The sequence below is a fragment of the Saimiri boliviensis genome, chromosome 5 (genome assembly GCF_048565385.1).
Source record: "Saimiri boliviensis isolate mSaiBol1 chromosome 5, mSaiBol1.pri, whole genome shotgun sequence".
Taxonomy (NCBI): Eukaryota; Metazoa; Chordata; class Mammalia; order Primates; family Cebidae; genus Saimiri; species Saimiri boliviensis.
The window spans coordinates 69,208,963-69,229,641 of NC_133453.1; the positions used below are offsets into that span (position 1 = coordinate 69,208,963).

At 40.7% G+C, this 20,679-nt stretch overlaps 1 protein-coding gene across 3 annotated transcripts in view; it reads right to left on the reverse strand.

The window, feature by feature from the left end:
* MYO3B (myosin IIIB) overlaps nt 1–20,679 on the reverse strand; it is a 512,276-nt gene that overhangs the window by 93,653 nt on the left and 397,944 nt on the right. The gene's annotated exons all lie outside the window — the stretch shown is intronic.

Consider the following 20,679-nt stretch of genomic DNA (forward strand, 5'->3'; position numbering starts at 1 on the left):
TTTAAGCAACTCTCTGCCTCAGCCTCCCAAGTAGCTGGGATTACAGGCATGCTCCACCATGCCTGGCTAATTTTTAAAATAATTTTTAGTAGAGACAGGGTTTCAGCATCTTGGCCAGGCTGGTCTTGAACTCCTGACCTCGTGATCCACCTGCCTCAGCCTCTCAAAGTACTGGGATTACAGGCTTGAGCCACCATGCCTGGCCTGGACTAGTCTGGCTTTTCAGTGGTTTGACCAACCGAGAGCCCTATCAGGAAATCAGAGGGAAGAAAGAGACAAAGAAGATTCTCTTGTATTCCCCAGCTCCCTTCCTATGGGGTTGTCCTGTGTTGACTGTCCTTAGCTGAAAGTCATCTCTCTTCTCAAGACTCCTATATCGATATGACTCTCTCCTTTTACATTCCAGATGCCACAGTCTCTCCCTGCTCCTTTCCATGTATATAGTTCTGGCTTTACTCTCCTTGGTCCTTGGAGAACTACACCATCCTTTATGGTTTCCCTAAATCTTGCCACAATCTTCAAAAATAATCCCTTTATTAAACAATATTCAAATTATCCTAATTTGAATGTGCAATCTGTTTCCTGCTGAGATTCTGTTTGATACATTCCTTGGGGTATATGTGTGAGTGGGTGTAAGAGAGAGAAAGAAAGAGTGTGTATGTGTGTAGTGTGTGTGTGTGTGTGTGTGTGTGTGTATGTATGTTTTACACCTTTTTAGTGTTCAGTCAATTTCTGTTTATCTGCATGGGGAAGTAGGGAAGCTGAAATTATTCGAAGGATTTGAGGAAATACCATAGGTCCATACCAGCAAGCATCTCACATCATTTTCCTTTAAAAGTGAAGAGAATTGGCCGGGCGCGGTGGCTCAAGCCTGTAATCCCAGCACTTTGGGAGACTGAGGTGGGTGGATCACAAGGTCAAGAGATCGAGACCATCCCGGTCAACATAGTGAAACCCTGTCTCTACTAAAAATACAAAAAAATTAGCTGGGCATGCTGGCGCATGCCTGTAATCCCAGCTACTCAGGAGGCTGAGGCAGGAGAATTGCCTGAACCCAGGAGGTGGAGGTTGCGGTGAGCCGAGATCGTGCCATTGCACTCCAGCCTGGGTAACAAGAGTGAAACTTCGTCTCAAAAAAAAAAAAAAAAAAAAAAGTGAAGAGAGTTAACTGTGACACGATGGGCAGAAAATCACTTTTAGGGGTAGACCCAAAGCACCACTGCATGGCTATAGAAATTGCTGAAGTAACTATATAAAGGAAGGATGTAATTTGTTAAAATCAAGATCACAATCAATGTTTGAAAAATGCTCTCTTAAATGCAGAAACTGCAATCATTTTACAGGAGGCAGGGAGGATGACTCAAATATCTGTCAAAACACAGAACTTCATTACTGACCTTTAATATCTTCACATCATAGAATCATGTGAATTTCGGAAATTCAGGCGTGACTTGGCTCAAAGTACTCATTTTTAGTGAGGGCTAACTGACTGCCTAGAACCAAGTATAAATACATTATCTCTAGATTTTCAGTTAAGCTTTTGTTGTTATTATTTTTGAGTTTTGGGTTTTTTTTTCCTATAACTTAATTCTTCTCTAAATTCTACCAAATCACAGTTCAGTCTTTAATGAAAGAAAAGCTAAAGACAATATACAAACTCTAAAATAAAATATCTGAGATCTCTGGAACTATCATTACGCCTTTAAAATCGGTGATCAAAAATGTCAAAATAGGGTTAACATCTAAGTTTATACTGATATGAATGAGAGGCAGGAAAAAACTGCTTTCAGGGAGAGCAAAAATACTAATTTATGTTGTGCCTAAATTACCTCAGCATATAAGAGTGGCTCAAAAAAATTAACCCCACTTTGCAAGAACTTTAAAAGTAAAATGTAAAACATTACCCAATTTTTATGTTCTAACTTTTGTCTGGAATTCCACTAATAATTCTCTTTCTGTTTCTATTAAATATGAAAAATTGAGCAATGGCCAAGTAATTTTTTTTTTTTTTGAGAAGGAGTTTCGCTCTTGTTACCCAGGCTGGAGTGCAATGGCGCGATCTCAGCTCACCGCAACCTCTGCCTTCTGGGTTCAGGCAATTCTCCTGCCTCAGCCTCCTGAGTAGCTGGGATTACAGGCACGTGCCACCATGCCCAGCTAATTTTTTGTATTTTTAGTAGAGACGGGGTTTCACCATGCTGACCAGGATGGTCTTGATCTCTTGACCTCGTGATCCACCCGCCTCGGCCTCCCAACGTGCTGGGATTACAGGCGTGAGCCACCACGCCCAGCCCTTGGCCAAGTAATTTTTTAAGTGAAAAACAAATTAAGATGATAGAACAATAAACACAGGGTTCAATGTTTTCATTTTTTTCAATAATTCTGATTTTTTTAAAGGAATTAACTTTTTTGTTATTAATTTTTGGTATAGCATGTACATCTTCTAGCCCAAAGACTTTAATCCTAAAACAAAATTTTCTTAAATAACTTATGAGGGATGTCTGATGATTTATAGAGACATAGCTCCCAAAGAGACATCTAATCAAAAAAGACAGCAATCTACAAATACCTGAAGAACTACCACATGGGAAAAAAACAGCCATTTTTCTTCTTCCTTTATGGGGAAGCAGAAAGAAAATTCTTCTCTCAAGCTTCCCAGACACGAAACTGATGGTCTTTAAAATTAGTCAATTCCTCTCACTGGTACAAGAATTCTTAACCTGGGATACAGACCCCGAAGGGAACAAGTAGGTGTTAAGAATATTATGTGTAAAATGTTGCAGGTGTACATTTGCGCATTTTTCTAGAGTTAGGGTGCATGGATTCCATTCACTTCCCAGAGGGGCTTGTGATGTAAAAAGATCTGCAAAAGAATGCAGGAAATTAGCATAGATGACCATAGGTCAGACTGCTGAAGAAAAGTTCATCACTCTAAGGGCAATGTTTAGAATTCTCTGGGTACAGGTAACTATTAAGTAAAACCTTTAAGCAGTGCATGTTAAATCCTCTAATCATTCAGTGGTCACTTACAGGTTGTCCCTTCTGCTCATACCGCTCACATGGATTAATTTGCTCAGGGTGGCAGATTAGAGGGAAGCATCTATTCTAACTCCTCTTCCTCCATCACCCAGGCTAGAATGCAGTGGCATGATCTCAGCTCACTGTAACCTCCGTCTCCTGGGTGCAAGTGATTCTCCTGCCTCAGCCTCCGAGTAGCTGGGACGGTTACAGATGCATGCTACCACGCTAGGCTAACTTTTTGTATTTGTAGTAGACATGGGGTTTCACTGTGTCTCACTCCTCTTTTAATGGGAGAGACAACATGATGGACTGTTTCCCAGTGCCCTCCCAGTAGTAAATAAAAACTGCTTACATTATACGAATGGGGCTTCCATTAATAGACTGAATATAAGGATGTGGGTCTAGGGCAAAGAACAAGCAATCCACAAGAGAAGGGAAGTACTTTGCTTTCTTAATGGCAACCCAAGTTGAAAATCAGAAGGCAGAGTACCAGTGTGTTGGGAGGTGAACTGCTCTGGGTATGGGTAAATATAGCAGTGAAGGACAAAAGGAGTGAACATTGTAATTTGACCCTCAGAGATTTGGAATGTATCCTTGGACGTTCTGTCCCTCACCAGTACCCCAAACATTCGCCCATGCTAATGAGTTAGCATGGAAACTGCCGCTTTGGAGAACAAATCAGTTAAGAGCAGAAGCAAACCTAGAGCTCTCTCTATTTATCTGATTTCTGCATAAATGCAGAGTTTAGCATTTAAAGTGGGTGTGTATCCACTGGGAGAACCCGGCCATTGTGTCCTGGCATAAAAATGTCTCCTTCGAAATTAGGATAGTGTGTAAACTCATCCACTAAGAGCTTTGTAGATCTCTTGTAATTGTTTCTTGGACCTGTTTGAATTTGCTCTTTTAAATAGGCTGCTTAGGGAAAATACTGGCACCAATTTAACAAAAAGGGATATCATTAATTTCTTCCTCTAAAAAGGAAGAATCCCTTTGGGAACACCACGTCTTCATGTATATTAGGTCAGACAAGCCAGCCTGGTGTCTGTGTAGACTGGCAGTTCTAATTGCTCACTGCTAGGCAGCCAAACAGACCTTTCTGGATGGTGACTTGGGGATCTGAGTCTGTGGAAGCTATAAATATTCCTGAAACCATTTAGGTGGATTAATGAAACATAACTCCCTTCCATTATGCAAACTGCCAGACACAGAAAATACCAACAAATCTGTCCCACACAAAGGCTGTAAAGATGCAAGGTGATATACTCTCGAGACTTGTGGTAGTATCGAGGGAAAACTAAGTGCAGTTTTCAGAAATCTTAGCACACTCCAGAAGACAATTTGAATGGAAAGAAGGAAGGAGTCATTAACTTGGAAATTAGGCACTTTCAAAAGTGATTCTCACTGAAGGAGTGAGAAACAGCAGTAGCAGCAGCTAAACTTTATTAGATGCTTACCATGTACCAGGCCTTATTCTACATGCAGTAAGCCAATAATCTAGAGTCTTATTTTCGGATGAGTCCTGACCCAGGGTCCCCTCAAAGCCCCCAGAGCACCACTCATACACAGATAAACACACACATTCTTAGGAACCTAGGAACACAGATCACGGAACAGGGAATTTTAGTGTAATAAAATGCTTAAATAGCGGAATGCTGGAAAGGGGGGACAATGTGGGCCTGGAGGAGTGAGTTGTGGGTGATGGTGGTGGGCAGTGCTCAGGCAAAGCTCTAGTCTAGGATAGAGTGCATGATTTGAAGAGGGAGGTCAGGAAGTCATTGTGAATTGTTCTTGGTTGGGAGAAAAATTACAGACTCATTTAATATCTAGTTTATGTTGAATTTCTCCCTCCTGTCATTATCCAAACTATATTCATAGTTTGTTTAATAAGAGCTATATCTGTTCTTTTTAACAAATTACGAGTACTGTTGATCCAAATTCAACAGCAGCCCAAACTAAACAAAACACCTCTACCTAATGCCAGTGACTACCCCAGGCATGGTTTTATGTCCCTTATTTTGCTCTCTCATCTTTGAGCCTAATTAGGATAGAGCCCTTGAAATCCTGAATTCTGACCAATGAATAAATAATCAAATAACTTGGATATGATGTAATGGACTTTGCAGTCTATAGCCAAATATAGAGCTAACTGGTTAATCCTTTAAGGCTTCTAATTTCCCCTGTTTATTTACAGAACAAAAAGGGAAAGACATTTAAGAAGCTAAAATGGCCATCCAATGAGCCCTCAAGAACAGTCTGGACCAGAGAGGGAATCTAGAGGGACTACTAACTCTGTGTCTCCCTGGAGCCCCAGCTCTTAGTTGGGTTCTGGCTCTGGGATGGACAGCTAATATTGCAGTTTAAATGAGAGTTCAACAAAAGGACCCAAAGGCTTCTACAGTCTTAAATCTGGATAGGTTAGGCCATATTAACTTGATAGAGAACTTGCTCAATGAAAAATAAAATATTCCTATGAGTAACAAGAATAACAGCACCAACCTTTTGTTAAACGTGAAGTAGTGTTTTAAGGGCTTTACATGTATACCCTATGACATAGGTACTTTTATTTTTCCTATTTTAGAGATGAGGAAAGACAGGTATAGGGAAGTTAACTGGACCAAAGTCTCAAAGCTGTTAGAGTGGCATAGCTGGGATGTAAATTTAAGTTTGACTGATTCCAAAGCCAGCTTTGCCACTCTGCCAAGGGTATGGGACCATCATCCATGGACATCTGTTCTTTGTAAGAGCTCCAAACTTGAAACAACCCAGAGGCCCACCAACAGAAGCATGAATTCATAAAGTGCACTCTAGTCCTAAAATAGATGCTACACAGCAATGAAAATTTACAAGTTAATTTTTAAAATATAATGTCAAGTGAAAAAAAGAGAAAAAACTAGAAGTCAAAGAATATATGCTATGTAGTTCCAGTTGTGCAAAGTTTAAAAACAGGCCAACTTAAGCTATAACATTTAGGGATACATATTTAGGTGGTTACCTGCAGGGTGCAGAAAGAATCGTAATCCTGAGGGCATGCCGACGACTTCAGTGGCGCTGGCAAGGTCTGTTTTGTGATCTCAGTTGTGCTTACATGATGCTTACATTATAATAATTTATTACACTGTCCGTTTTCATTTTAAGCTTTTTTTTTTATTCTGTAAACATATTACATTTAAGAATTTTTTAAAAAGTCAAAACCAAAAATAACCAAGTATGGAGGTTGCGGGTGTAAAACAAAAATAAACAATCACTGTGAGCTTGTATCTCTCACATGTGAGCTTTTCCCAGTGTGGAAAGGGAATGGGCAGAGGGCTGGAAACATCTTTTCTCATTCTTTGCCTGGACAATTCTTGATCCTCTGCAGGTCTGAGCTTTGGAATAAGCTTGTCTGAACCTTCTATGCTCCCTGGAGACCAAATATCACTGTTGTAGCTCCCACCACTCCTGTGCTCACCCCTATCAACACCCTAGTCAAAGGAGACTTGTTTTCAAATTTCTGTGTCCACCTCTCTCGGAATATAAATTTCACAAGAGGAAGCCTGGATCTTGCTCCCTGTATATTGCATCAGACATAGTATCTGCCAATTAGTGGGTGCTCAAGTAACATCTGTTGGACAAATATCCTAATGAATGAGTAATAAAGGTATATCTCATTCTCTCCCAGCCCCCTCCAAAATTTAAACCAACACATTGATCTCTTGCTAAATACTGTTTTTAGCAGACAACCTGAGTTTTTCTAGTTTTTCCAAGGGTTTTAGTTACTTAACAAACATAAATACTGAGAAAACCAAAAAGTAAAATAAAAACGAAAAATTTTTATATGGTTCTATAGTCACATTGCCAAGATTCTTTTTTCTCCTTATTTAAGTTGAGACTACATCTCTCTTGCCATCCTATAGCACTAAAAACCGATTACATTTAATGTAGGGATCACACTCATGTCATGGTACTTATGAATTCAGCTTCTGTGCAGCCAACTACCTTGTTTTTCTCAAGTTGTTCTTATTTTCTTAGGTAGGTAGTGGGTATCAAGCCAAAGTGACTTATTTAAAAACATTTTTCTCCCTGATTATATACATTAAAAATTCACTATTTTTCTGCAAAATACACTGTTAAGAGAAACAAAGATAAGCCACAAACTGGGAAAAAGTATTTGCAAAACATATGCTTGACACATGCCGGTGTGTGTTCACTGCAGCCCTATTCACAATAGCAAAGACATGGAATCAACCTAGATGCCCATCAATGGTAGACTGCATAAAGAAAATGTGGTAGTTATACATCATGGAATACTACATAGCCATAAAAGAAGAATGAGATCATGGCCCTTGCAGCAACATGGATGGAGCTGGAGGTCATTATCCTAAGTGAATTAATACAGGAGCAGAAAGCCAAATACCGCATGTTCTCATTCATAAGTGGAAGCTAAACATTGAGTATACATGGCCACAAAGAAGGGAATGCAGACACTGGAGCTTATTTGAGGGTGGAGGGTGGGAGGAGAGTGAGGATTGAAAAACTACTTATACAGTATTATGCTGATTATTGAGGGTACAAAATATCTTTACACCAAACCTCTGTGACCCACAATTTACCCATGTAACAAACCTGCACACATACCCTTTGAACCTAAAATAAAAGTTGAAAAGAAAAACAAAAAAACACATATCTGATTTAGGACTGCACCCAAAAATATACAAAGAACTCTTAACACTCAAGAATAAGAAAACAAACAATGCAGTTTTAAAATGGTCAAAAAAATCTGAATAGATGCCTCACCAAAGAATACACACAGATGTCAAATAAGCATGTAAAAAGATACTTAACATCATATTTGCATTTATAATGAAAATTAAAATAATGAAATGTTACTACACACCTATTAAAATGTCAAAATCCAGCTGGGCACGGTGGCTCATGCTTGTAATCCCAACACTTTGGGAGGCGGAGGCAGGCAGATCACCTGAGGTCAGGAGTTCAAGACCAGCCTGGCCAATATGGTGAAACCCTGTTTCTACTAAAATTACAAAAAATTAGCTGGGCATAGTAGCAGGTGCCCATAATCCCACCTACACAGGAGACTGAGGCAGGAGAATTGCCTGAACTCGGGAGGAGGAGGTTGCAGTGAGCCGAGATTGTGCCACTGCCCTCCAGCTTGGGCAACAAGAGTGAAACTCCATCTCAAGAAAAAAATAGTCAAAATCCAGGACATTCATAACACCAAAGGCTGACAAGCAGGGAGAGCAACAGGAACTCTGACTTGCTGAAGGAAAGGCAAAATGGGACAGCCAGTTTGGAAGACAGTTAGGCAGTTTCTTGCAAAGCTAAACATACTCTTACCTCACAATCCAGCAATCAAGATCCTAGGTGTTAACTCAAAAGAATTAACAGGTTATATCCACACCAAAACCTGAACACAAATGTTTATGGTGGGTTCACTCATAATGGTCCAAACTTGGAAGCAACCAAGATATCAAGCTAACAAGCCATGACAAGACATGGAGGAATTTTTTTTTTTTTTTTTTGTCTGAGATGGAGTCTTATTCTGTTGCCCAGGCTGGAGTGCAGTGGCGTGATCTCGGCTCACTGCAACCTCCACCTCCCAGATTCAAGTGACTCTCCTGCCTCAGCCTCCTGAGTACCTGGGATTACAGGTGTGTGCTACCATGCCCAGCTAAATTATGTATTTCTAGTAGAGCTGGTGTTTTGCCATGTTGGTCAGGCTGGTCTTGAACTCCTGACTTCAAGTGATCCACCTGCCATGGCCTCCCAAAGTGCTGGGATTACAGGTGTGAGCCACCGTTCCCGGCTGACATGGAGGAATCTTAAATGCATATAATTATTACTATTTTAGAAATAGGATCTTGTTCTGCTGCCTAGGCTGGAGTGCAGTGGTATCATCATAGCTCAATGCACCCTCAACCTCCTGGGCTCAAGTGATCCTTCCGCCTCAGCCTCCCATGTAGCTGGGAATATAGACATGCACCACAACACCTGATGAATTTTTAAATGTTGTAGAAACAGGGTCTTCCCTTGTTGTCTGGGCTGGTCTTGAACTCTTGGCCTCAGGTAATCCTTCCACCTCAGCCTACCAAAGTGCTGGGATTACAGGTGTAAATTACCACACCTGGCCTCTTAAGTGCATATTGCTAAAGTGAAAAATGTCAATCAGAAAAGGCTACATACTGTATGATTCCAACTATATGACATTCTGAAAAAGACACTAAAATAAATAAGTAAATAGACAAACTAACAAACAGTGCTTGCCAAGGGCTTGGGGGAGGGAGGAATAAAGTGAGAGAGAGATATTTAGGTCAGTGAAATTATTCTATATGATACTGTCATAATGAATACAGGTCATTATGCATTTGTCAAAGCTCACAGAATGTACCGTAAAAAGAGTGAACTCTAATGGATAATAATAATGTACCAATATGGGCTCAACAATTGTAACAAATGAACCACACTAATATAAGATGTTAATTATAGGGGAAACAGGGAGAAAAGGAGAGGAGAAAGGGTATGTAAGAATTTTGTACTTTCAGCTCAATATTTCTGTAAGCTGAAAATTAAATAAATAGAGCTATTAATTTTTAAAACTGAAAAAACTTTATTATCCTCAATCTTAGAAAACAAACAAATGTAAAAAGAAGAAAAATCACTACACCCCATCGTTAAACAATTATATGTTTAATTTTAAACTTGAAAGAATCCTTCAAAATGAAATAAACTAGGCAGCTGTGGTTAACAGGGCAGTCTACAGAGTATGTGCTGTTTCAGTTACATCAAATAAGAAAAGAATTTAAAAATAAATTTTCTCTAGGCACATTTTACTGCCATGCCATCAACATCCAATCTTAGAAGCCAAATACCCTAACTCGACTCACACACCACCCGCCTTGTGTTGTTTGGCATCTGCACTCCTGATGTCCTGGGCCAACGCCAGACCCTAACTTGGCATTGACAAAAAAGTGCATCATGACCTAACGAACTCAGGAAAGCACCGGAAAAGTTTAGCAAGAACTTTTCACAGATATGTTTGCAGCAACAATCTAAGAAGAAATCATGTCAAAAACTGTTCAATTTTGTAATGTGCCTTAATGAGTTGCAGGAATGAGAACAGGCTGTAAAAGGTTTTCCCTGAGGTATGTGGCCTCAGGAATGGTGGCCTGGCATGTGACCGTTGTGGCTTGTATCTGCCGCTCTCACAGCTGTGGCCACTTTTCCCTCCAGCCTCCCCTAGACTACTCTAGCCTCAGCTCCTCCAGTAGAGTCAGAATCTTGCTATTGATTCAGCTGGCTGAGTGGTGGAGAAAAGCACTGACCTTTGTGGAATATATCTCATTTTCTTATAATTCTGATTCTCAAATTTCAAGGGAAAACGGACACTATGATCGATCTTGGTAGGTATCTACAGAGTTCCTCCAGAGAGCCCCAGTTTTGAACAGAGGCCTCGGCTGAGGTAAACTGCTAGGACTATAACTGAAGTCCCAAGCACCCTGTTCCTATTCTTCAAAATTACTAACTAAAGCAAAATAAAAACAAGCAAACCAAAAACCCAGATCTAGCAAAAATGAGAAAAGTCTCTGTATTAGTCCATTCTCACATTGCTATAAAGAACTACTCAAGACTGGGTAGTTTATAAAGAAAAGAGGTATAATTGACCTGCGGTTCCATAATCTGGTACGGCAGGCATGACTGGGGAGGCCTGAGAAAATTTACAATCATGGCAGGAGGTGAAGGGGAAGAAAGCACGTCTTCACATGGCAGCAGGAGAGAGGGAAGGGGAAGTGCTACACACTTTTAAACAACCAGATCTCATGAGAACTCACTCACTATCATGAGAACAGCAAGGGGAAATCCACCCCCATGATCCAATCACCTCCTACCAGGTCTTTCCCCCAACACTGGGGATTACAACTCAACGTGAGATTTGGGTGGTGATGCAGAGCTAAACCATATCATTCCATCCCAACCCCTCCCAAATCTCATGTCCTTCTCACATTTCAAAACCAATCATGCCTTCCCAACAGTCCCCCAGAGTCTTAACCTATCCCAGCATTAACTCCAAAGTCCAAGTCCAAAGTCTCATCTGAGACAAGGCAAGTCCCTTCCACCCATAAGCCTATAAAATCAAAAACAAGTTAGTGACTTCCAAGATACAGTGAGGGTACAGGCATTCTATAAATTCTCCCATTCTAAAAGGGAGAAATCGGACAAAAGAAAGGGGCTATAGGCCCCATACAAGTCTGAAACCCAGCAGGGCAGTCATTAAATCTTAAATGTCCAAAATAATATCTTTTGACTGCATGTCTTATATCCAGACCACGCTGATGCAAGGGGTGAGCTCCCAAGGCCTTGGGCAGCTTGCCCTTTTGGTTCTGCAGGGTGCAGCCCCTATGGCTGCTTTCACAGGCTGGCACTGAGTGCTTGGGGCTTTTCCAGGCACATAGTACAAGCTGTCTGTAGCTCTACCATTCAGGGGTCTGGAGGATAGTAACTCTCTTCTCACAGCTCCACTAGGCAGGACTCTGTGTGGGGTCTCACACCCTACATTTCTCCTCTGAACTGCCCTATCAGAGGTTCTCCATGAGGCTCCACCCTTGCAGCAGACTTCTGCTTGGACATCCAGGTGTTTCTATATACCCTCTGAAATCTAGGTGGAGGCTCCTAAGCCTCAACTCTTGTTTTTTTTTGTGCACCCACAGGCCCAACACCACATGGAAGCCACCAAGGCTTGGGGCTTGAAGCAATGGCTTGAGCTGTACCTTGGTTTCTTTGAGCCACTGTGGGAGCTGGAGCAGATGGGATGCAGGGCACCACATCCTGAGGCTGCACAGGACCCTGGGGCCAGCTCAGGAAACCATTTCCCCCTCCCCCAAACCTCCAGGCCTATGATGGAAGGGCTGCCATGAAGGTCTCTGAGACGCCTTGAAGGTATTTTTCCATTGTTTTGGTTATTAACATTAAGCTCTTCTTTACTTATGCAGATTTCTGCAGCCTTGAATTCTTTTCCAGAAAATGGATTTTTCTTTTCTACCACATGGTTGGGCTGCAAATTTTTCACACTTTTATGCTCTGCTTCCCGTTAAATGAACATTCTAGTTTCAGGTAAGTTCTTCATTTACATAAATGAGTGTAGGCTTTTAGAAGCAGGCAGGCCACCTCTTGAATACTTTGCTTCTTAGAAATGTCCTCTACCAGATACCCTAAATCATCTCTCTCAAGTTCAAAGTTCCACACTTCTCTAGAGACACAATGCCACCAGTCTCTTTACTAAAGCATAGCAAGAGTAACCTTTACTTCAGTTCCCAATAAGTTTCTCATCCTCGTCTGAGGCCACCTCAGCCTGGACTTCACTGTCCAAATCACTATCAGCATTTTGGTTACAACCATCCAACAAGTCTCTAGGATGTTCCAAACTTGCCTTCATCTTTCTGTCTTCTGATTCCTCCAGACTGTTCCCAACTTCTGCCCATTACCCAGTTCCAAAGTTGCTTCTACATTTTCAGGTATCTTTATAGCAGTATCCCACTCATGGTACCAATTTCTGTATTTGTCCATTCTCACACTGCTATAAACAACTACCTGAGACTGTGAGACTGGATAATTTATAAAGAAGAGGTTTAACAGACTCACAGTTCTACAGGCTATAGCTATACAGGAGGCATGACTGGAGAGGCTTCAGGAAACTTTATAATCATGGTGGAAAGGGGAAGGGGAGGCAAGCACACCTTTTTTTTTTTTTTTTTTTCAAGACGGAGTCTCACTCTGTCACCCAGGCTAGAGTGCAGTGGCGTGATCTCGGCTCACTGCAATCTCTGCCTCCCAGGTTCAAGTGATTCTCCTGCCTAAGCTTCCTGAGTAGCTGGGATTGCAGGCATGCACCATCATGTCCAGCTATTTTTTGTTGTTGTATTTTTAGTAGAGACAGGTTTTCACCATGTTGGCCAGGCTGGTCTCAAACTCCTGACCTCAAGTCATCCGCCCACCTCGGCCTCCCAAAATGCTGGGATTATAGGTGTGAGCCACAGTGCCCAGCCTGGCAAGCACATCTTTGTGTGGCAGCAGGAGAGAGACAAGGGGGAAGTGCTACACACTTTTAAACAACCAGGTCTCACTCACGATCATGAGAACAGCAAGGGGGAAATCCCACTCCCCCATGATCCAATCACCTCCCACCAGGTCCCTCCCAGAACATTGAGGATTACAATTCAACGTGAGATTTGGGTGGGGATGCACAGCTAAACCATATCAGTCTCTTAAGCAAAATAGAAAAAAGTGTATGATTAATATAAATGAAGCTAAATTAGAAATTAGAGTTGGGATTAAGACAATTATGATCTGTCTTTCTCCTTCCATCCCTTTCCCCTCATGCCTACAGATCTCAAACTGTAGACTTCCTTATGTTGGTCTTGCCTAGATTTTTTTTCTCAAAAAGTCAGGGAACAAACATTATGGCAATGACATATGTATTAGAAATATGTGAAAACAAATCGCATGAACCCAGGAGGTAGAGGCTGTAGTGAGCTGAGACCATGCCACTGCACTCCAGCCTGGGTGGCAGAGTGAGACTCTGGCCCCAAAAATTGTGTGTGTGTGTGTGTGTGTGTCTGTGTGTGTGTGTGTATGTGTGTCTATGAAAACATTCAGATCTGGTGGGTCTTAGAGTAATTTTGCTACATGGGAAAAATTCCTACAGGTCCAGGCTAGCAGAAGTAGTATAGTTTATAATCTGGAAATAACCTTTAAAAGCAATAATTCCTGGCTGGATGTGGTGGCTCACACCTGTAATCCCAGCACTTTGGTAGGCTGAGGCAGGTGGATTACTTGAGTCCAGGATTTCAAGACCAGGCTAGACGAAGCATGGTGAAATCCTGTCTCTACAGAAAATACAAAAATTGGCCAGGTATGGTGGCTCAGGCCTGTAATCCCAGTAACTTGGGAGGCTGAGGCACAAGAAAAGCTTGAACCTGGGAGGCAGAGGTTGCAGGGAGCTGAGATCATGCCACTGCACTCCAGCCTGGGTGACAAAGTGAGACTCCTGTCTCACAAAAACAAACAAATAATAAAGGCAATAATTCCTACTAATTTTAGAAAATGAAACATGTTATAGACTCTTTAGAAATCTGGAACACTCTTGCCCTCTTCCTGTACAGCAAAGCTAAAAGTAAATGTAACTTTGTTTGTGACAACTTCCTGAGAATTTAATGGGATCACTTGAGATACATGAGAACACCCAACATGTCACCAGACTAGCTTTGGAAAACAACAGCTGCAAAGACCAGAATATTATAATTGTATTCGTCTCTTACATGTCTTATTTCATTTCCTGGCCCTGTAGTTGACATATAGTAGGTGCTCAATAAATGTTTGTTGAATGAATGAGGAGAAAGTCACATATATAAAGCCCAAGTTCTCTGATTCGATGTTGTACAGAGAGATAGGGCATGTCCAGAGCAGTGGTTTTCAAAGTGAAGTCCCCAGACCCGCAGCATCTCATCCCCTAGAAACTTGGTAATAATACAAATCCTCCCCTCCATCCACACACAATTGAAAACTATGCAGTGGTTTGGCAGTCTATTTAACTAGCATTCTGGGTGATTCTAGAGAGCCCAGTGAAGTCAGAGAAACATTTGTTTAAAAAGATCCCTTAAGAAGAGGTGTTTTTCTAACCTCATATGCTGACAATAACAATTCTGTATCTGTAATTCCTTTGCCGTTTCACTGAGAAAAGTCCTCCAATAAGACTTTACCAAGTTTTACTGATGAGGGTTTAGGGTGAATTCAATGGCATTCAGACAAGAAAAGATGTTTTCAGACTAAGGGAGCCAAAAAAGAGCAGGGATTCTGAACCCCAGAGACTACCCGTAGATGAATACAGTCTTGTGTGTGACATTCAGTCATGGAACTGGGGATGGGACAGAGAGGCCCAGGAGCCTTGCCTTCATTTAGTGTCTGCTTTCCATGTGCCTTCCTGAGGGAGATTATGTGGCCTTTGAGACTCTGCTGTAGGAACATGCTCTCCCTGTCAAATGGGAGACATCTGAGCCCTTTATGATCACAGCATTGCTGTCTGGCAAGCTGCTTGCACTCCCTTCCAAACACAGGCGGCCGGCCAGTGTGAAATGATTCTGTCACATGGATCTAGGCATAGTCTTGCTTGATATAGTGATCTTGCCCAAATCGAGCTCAATTTCTTGTATCATTACAGGGTGGCCGACTCAGCTGTTTGCCTGGGACTGTCCTGGTATAAGCACTGAAAATCCCACATTTTGGAAAACATTTCTGTCACAGGAAAGTTGAAATATTTGGTTACCTTAAGGATTAAGGGTTCCAAGAATAAAATACAGCCTGAGTTTGCTTTCTGATAGCTGAATGGCTGCCAAGAGCAATAAAATTTAATAATGAGCAACTGGAAAGATAAAGGAAAATAATGAAGTCGATGGCATTAAAGAAGCTGCTAAGTGGAAGGAAGTGTGTGTGATTTGCCAGGAGCCATGGATAGACAGTCCACAAGATATCTGAAATCAATCACTAATGCCTGATACCAGGCTCCACATGCTCTCTGATGGCTCAACCACATCCTACAATGGGCTCTGCCAACTGTGACCCCCGCAAGAGGGCCAGTAGAACACTGCTTACTACTTTTGACCTTCAAAAAGAAATATGACTAAGGTATATTCTCTGTAGATGGGAAGAAAACCCAGGACAGAGGCATCTCTTAGGTGAGGTATAACAGAAAACCCAGGGCAGGTAGTGAGGGTTCTGTAACAAGCATAGGTCACAAGTTTAAACTGAAGCTTGTATACTTTACATTAAGAAAATATAAGGCCGGGTGTGGTGGCTTACACCTGTAATCCCAGCACTTTGGGAGGCCGAGATGGGTGGATCACGAGGTCAAGAGATCGAGACCATCCTGGTCAACACGGTGAAACCCCATCTCTACTAAAAAAAAAAAAATACAAAAATTAGCTGGGCATGGTGGCACGTGCCTGTAATCCCAGCTACTCAGGAGGCTGAGGCAGAAGAATTGCCTGAACCCAGGAGGCGGAGCTTGCGGTGAGCCGAGATCGCGCCATTGCACTCCAGCCTGGATAACAAGAGCGAAACTCCTTCTCAAAAAAAAAAAAAAAAAAAAAAAAAAGAAAATGTAAGTAAAGGACCTGGCCTGGTGCCTAATATTGGTACTACATACATGAGAGTTCCTGTTCTTTTATTCACAGGGGATATTCTTAGATCTCCCTCTCAGACCCACTTCTTTTATCGCCTAAAAAAATGCTTAAACCCTGTTTTTTAGACCATAGCAAAGATGAAAAAGAAAAAAAGAGAAGTATGTTACAAAAAGTCAACTCATTAACAACAGCAAGAAACATCAGCTTTGTGTTGAGAGAGAAGAAATTAAACAGAGAATCTGGCACATTAACTAAAAATCATGGTCAAGGGCCATTTAACACAAGGGTAGGTGGCCCCATTTCACAATTGCTCTGCATTGCAGCCCAATGTGATAACTGCTGTTAATAATCACGCCCCTGGATATAAAGAATAAGGAGAATTGTGTTTGTGCACTCGATATGAAAGGTAATTTAAGGTTTGAGAGTTTCAGCTGTATGGAAAATGTACTTACACAGACTGTCTCATTTCTTGAAGATGTCTAGGCGGTTCTCAACTCCAAAGCTAGAGTTACTGTTTTAAAATCATAACCCAGATCATGTCACTTGCCCACTCACTGGTTTCCCATTTTATTGAGACTAAACCCTTACTACTCATAATGTGAACCTCAGACCAACAACATCAGCACCAGCTGCAAGCTCATTAGTGCTGCAGAATCTCAGTGCCACTCCGACCTGCTGAATGAGAATCTTCATTGTATCTAGATCCCTAGGATGTTTGGCAGGACATTAAGCAGTACAAACCTGCACTACCTGGCTCTTCATTTCCTATGACTCTACTTTTTCTCTCTCGGCTCTAATACAGGGACTTCTCCTCTTCATATAGTCCATACACATTCTCTCCTCTAGACCTTTGTCATGGTCTTCTCAGAAATGCTCTTCTCTTAGAGCAGGCGTCCCCAAACTTTTTACACAGGGGGCCAGTTCACTGTCCCTCAGACCACTGGAGGGCCGCCACATACTGTGCTCCTCTCACTGACCACCAATGAAAGAGGTGCCCCTCCCTGAAGTGCGGCGTGGGACCGAATAAATGGCCTCAGGGGGCCGCATGCGGCCCATGGGCCATAGTTTGGGGACACCTGTCTTAGATACTTACATGGTGAACTGGCTTACCAGACTCAAGCCTTTACTCAAACCTCACATTCTCAATGAAGCCACCTGTTTAAAAATACAACCACCCAAACTCACCCTCTGTACTTGGGCGACTCCTGATCACCCTTGCTGTATTTTCTCCCCATAACTCTTCAGCTTTCTAACATCCTGCATAAATGACTTGTTTGTTTGCTTATTGTTTATTGTCTACCTCCCTCGGCTAGAGGACACTCTAGCATCATGTGGACACTTTGATATAGACAGCGTCCAAGTGCATTATTTTCCTAGTAATTCGTTTTTATTTTAATCCACATAGTATCAGACTGTGGTGAAATGGAAAACAACCAACCAAAAATTGGTCTTTAGTAAAAGTTTTGAGAAATACTGGCCCAGGACACAGTTCCTGGCACATAGTGTTAATAATTATTTTTTGAATAAATAAATAAATAGAAGAACAAATGCCTACAGTAGAAACTTTTACATAGTAAAACCTGATGAGGTCTGTATACATTGCTGTCAGTCCTATTAAATAATTTAACTGCCTGTATTAGTGGTCAAGTGACTAGAATTGTATACTTCCTGGGTATATTGTACATTTCTCTTAATGTGAGCAATGTGTTGGCCCACATGGGCCAGTTAGGGACACTTCTTATACTCTGAAGACAGCCGTAAGACCCATATTTACAGACTTCTTTGCATGGCTGCTTAAGCTGAGCTTGAGATGGAGTAACTTTAGATTTATTTCCTGCTTCTAACTCTCATCTCACCAAACCCCTTCATAGAATAATGAAGTTAGACCTCACTGCAAGTTAAAAAGCAAACCTATTGGATGTTAGTGTTTTTTTAAACTGGAAAGGTCACAATATTCTCATTCAGCCTTCCACAAAAGCATGGGTTAAAACAATGGGTCATTTAAAGCACAGAATTAAACACAAATGTGTAATTTGCTAAAATGTTTCTTAAATAATATGTTCTTGTTTCTACAATTGATAATATAAATGAAACAAAAAATTTTGTTCTTCATCTTTGTTGTTTGCTGAGATCAAGAGGCATTTGATTTACATATAATGCTTTCTTGTGTCTTCATGTCTAAACTTTCTTTGCTTCTCCTGCCCCAAACAGCAATAACACAAAATGAAATAGCTTGGACTATTTTAATTCCTTCCACTATCTATCTGTTTGGAGGTTGTCTCAGAAACATTTGCTTTGTTCCACGATTGTTAGAAATACATTTTAAAACTTTCCTCTGATTGCTACTTAGAGTTTCATTTCATTCTTGCTCTCATTATATTTCATCACCACTTTGGATGCTCAAGAATTCAATTTGAGACCTAGGTAAGGCTGTGAGGAGAGAACTCATAAATGGGAAGCCATGATTCTAGAGAGTTTTAAATTTAGTAAATGCATTAAAGTAACTATAATACAAAGCAGGATGTGGTAAGTACTACAAGAAACACTAAAGGAGTAGGGAGCCATTGTAGACCTTGAAGACTGAAGAGGACTTTGAAAAGTAAACGAGGAAGAAGGACATGTGGAGCAGAAGAGGCAGCATGAACAGTCACAGAGGAGGGAAAGAACATACCAGGCATGTTCAGAGAATACAGAATAGTTTGGATACTCTGAAGCACAGAATGAAAAAAGAGAGCAGTGGAAGTTAGAGCTAGAAAACAAGATTAGGACCAGAGCAGAGAAAGCCCTGAAGGTCATGCTGGGATGCTAGGGAGTCACTGAAGAGTACAGAAAGAGAGAAGGTCATGATTAGGATTTTGCTTTAGAAATCTTAGGTTTCTGTTGGCATAAGAGAAGCTGAAGGGGAAGAATAGAGGCAGGAAGACTATTTAGGATGCTGTTTATAAGAATGTAAGGGGAAGTAATGGTGATGGGGGCAGACCCAATAGAAAATCAGTTAGACTGGAAGGAAGAAACAACTTTAGAAAGTGCATATGAGCCATTTATAACATATCAGATGTGTAACTTATTAATAAATTTGACTTTTTGAGATACTTGCCTAAAGAGTGGGAAAGACTATTGGAATCCAAGTCTCTTTTCAATAATTATCAATTCAAAATGCAATGTATTTTTACTTCTCCTGAACTATCTCACCAAAACGTGATACCTTACAAAAAGAACTTTATTTCTCTACCTAGTTTTCATGTTCATAGATTAACTTTGTATTTATATAGTAGCAATAACAATAATTACCATAGCAGCAATTGACATCTACTAAACTCTTACTATAAGCCAAACACTATGCTATGCCCTTTACTTACACTAGCCATTTAATCCTAAGTAAAACCTCTCAGATATGCATTACTATTTCCTTCTCTTTACATGTGTAGGTACTAAAGTAAGGAGTTGCTGCATAACTTAACACAGGAAAGCAGAGATTTGAATCCAGGCAGGTCTGATGCCAAAACCTGTCAGTATGGTTTAGCTGTTCAACCATACTTAAAATTGTTCTTTTTGGGAATTACATCTATTTAAAAATAGAATACCAAGAGAGAAGAAAAACCAGATAGGACAAATAGAAAACAAATAGCAAGATGATAGATTTAAACCAAAACATGTCAATAATCACATTAAATATAAATGCTCTAAACACTTCAATTAAAAGATAGAGGTTATCTGTTTAAAGTACCAACCAAATTCTTGCATAATCAATTTTGCTCCCTCATACTGTTTTTCCCCTAAATTCTCTCCTCTTTTTTTGTACTACTTTTACCCCTTCATTGTGGCCTTATTCCTGAACACTGTCTGGCTATGAAGAAAATACTTCCTGTGTCAGGTTTATCATTTACTACACATCCATTTAGAAGGTTCTGCTATAATGGACTCATCCTCTTGTCTCTCTCCAAGAGTTTAAGATCCATATAGACTGAAGTCCTAACACATTTATTATGCATTTCGCACTTCATACTATCCTACTTTGTCACTGAATAATAGGTTAAGAAGAAAATTGAAGAGATTTGAGAAATTACTTTATATTTCAGAAAAATAGATGAGTTTGACATTAAGTGTGACATCCGGAGCATTTCTTTTCTTGGAATGGTTCACATAGTCCTTAGTATATTCTGGCCTATAAATGTTTCTTACAATTATGTTTGTATTTTATCTTCTAGAAGCACTGATTATAGCTGCATGCAAACCTGAAACTGACTTTTACCATATTCTGTCGAAAGAAATTTAGAAAATGAGCCAGAAACAGTCATTTCCCAAAGGCATATGTCGCCTTGCTCAAAGAATGGCCATGTTGCCAAAAGGGCAGAATTACTTTCTAAATCCATATTCTTTATCAAGTCTTAGATTTTGACCCTGCATGATCCGCTCCACTAAAAGTTGGTCATTTATCTTCCCTTTAATAAAATGAAATTTGAGAACAGTTTCCTAGTTTAAGGTTAAG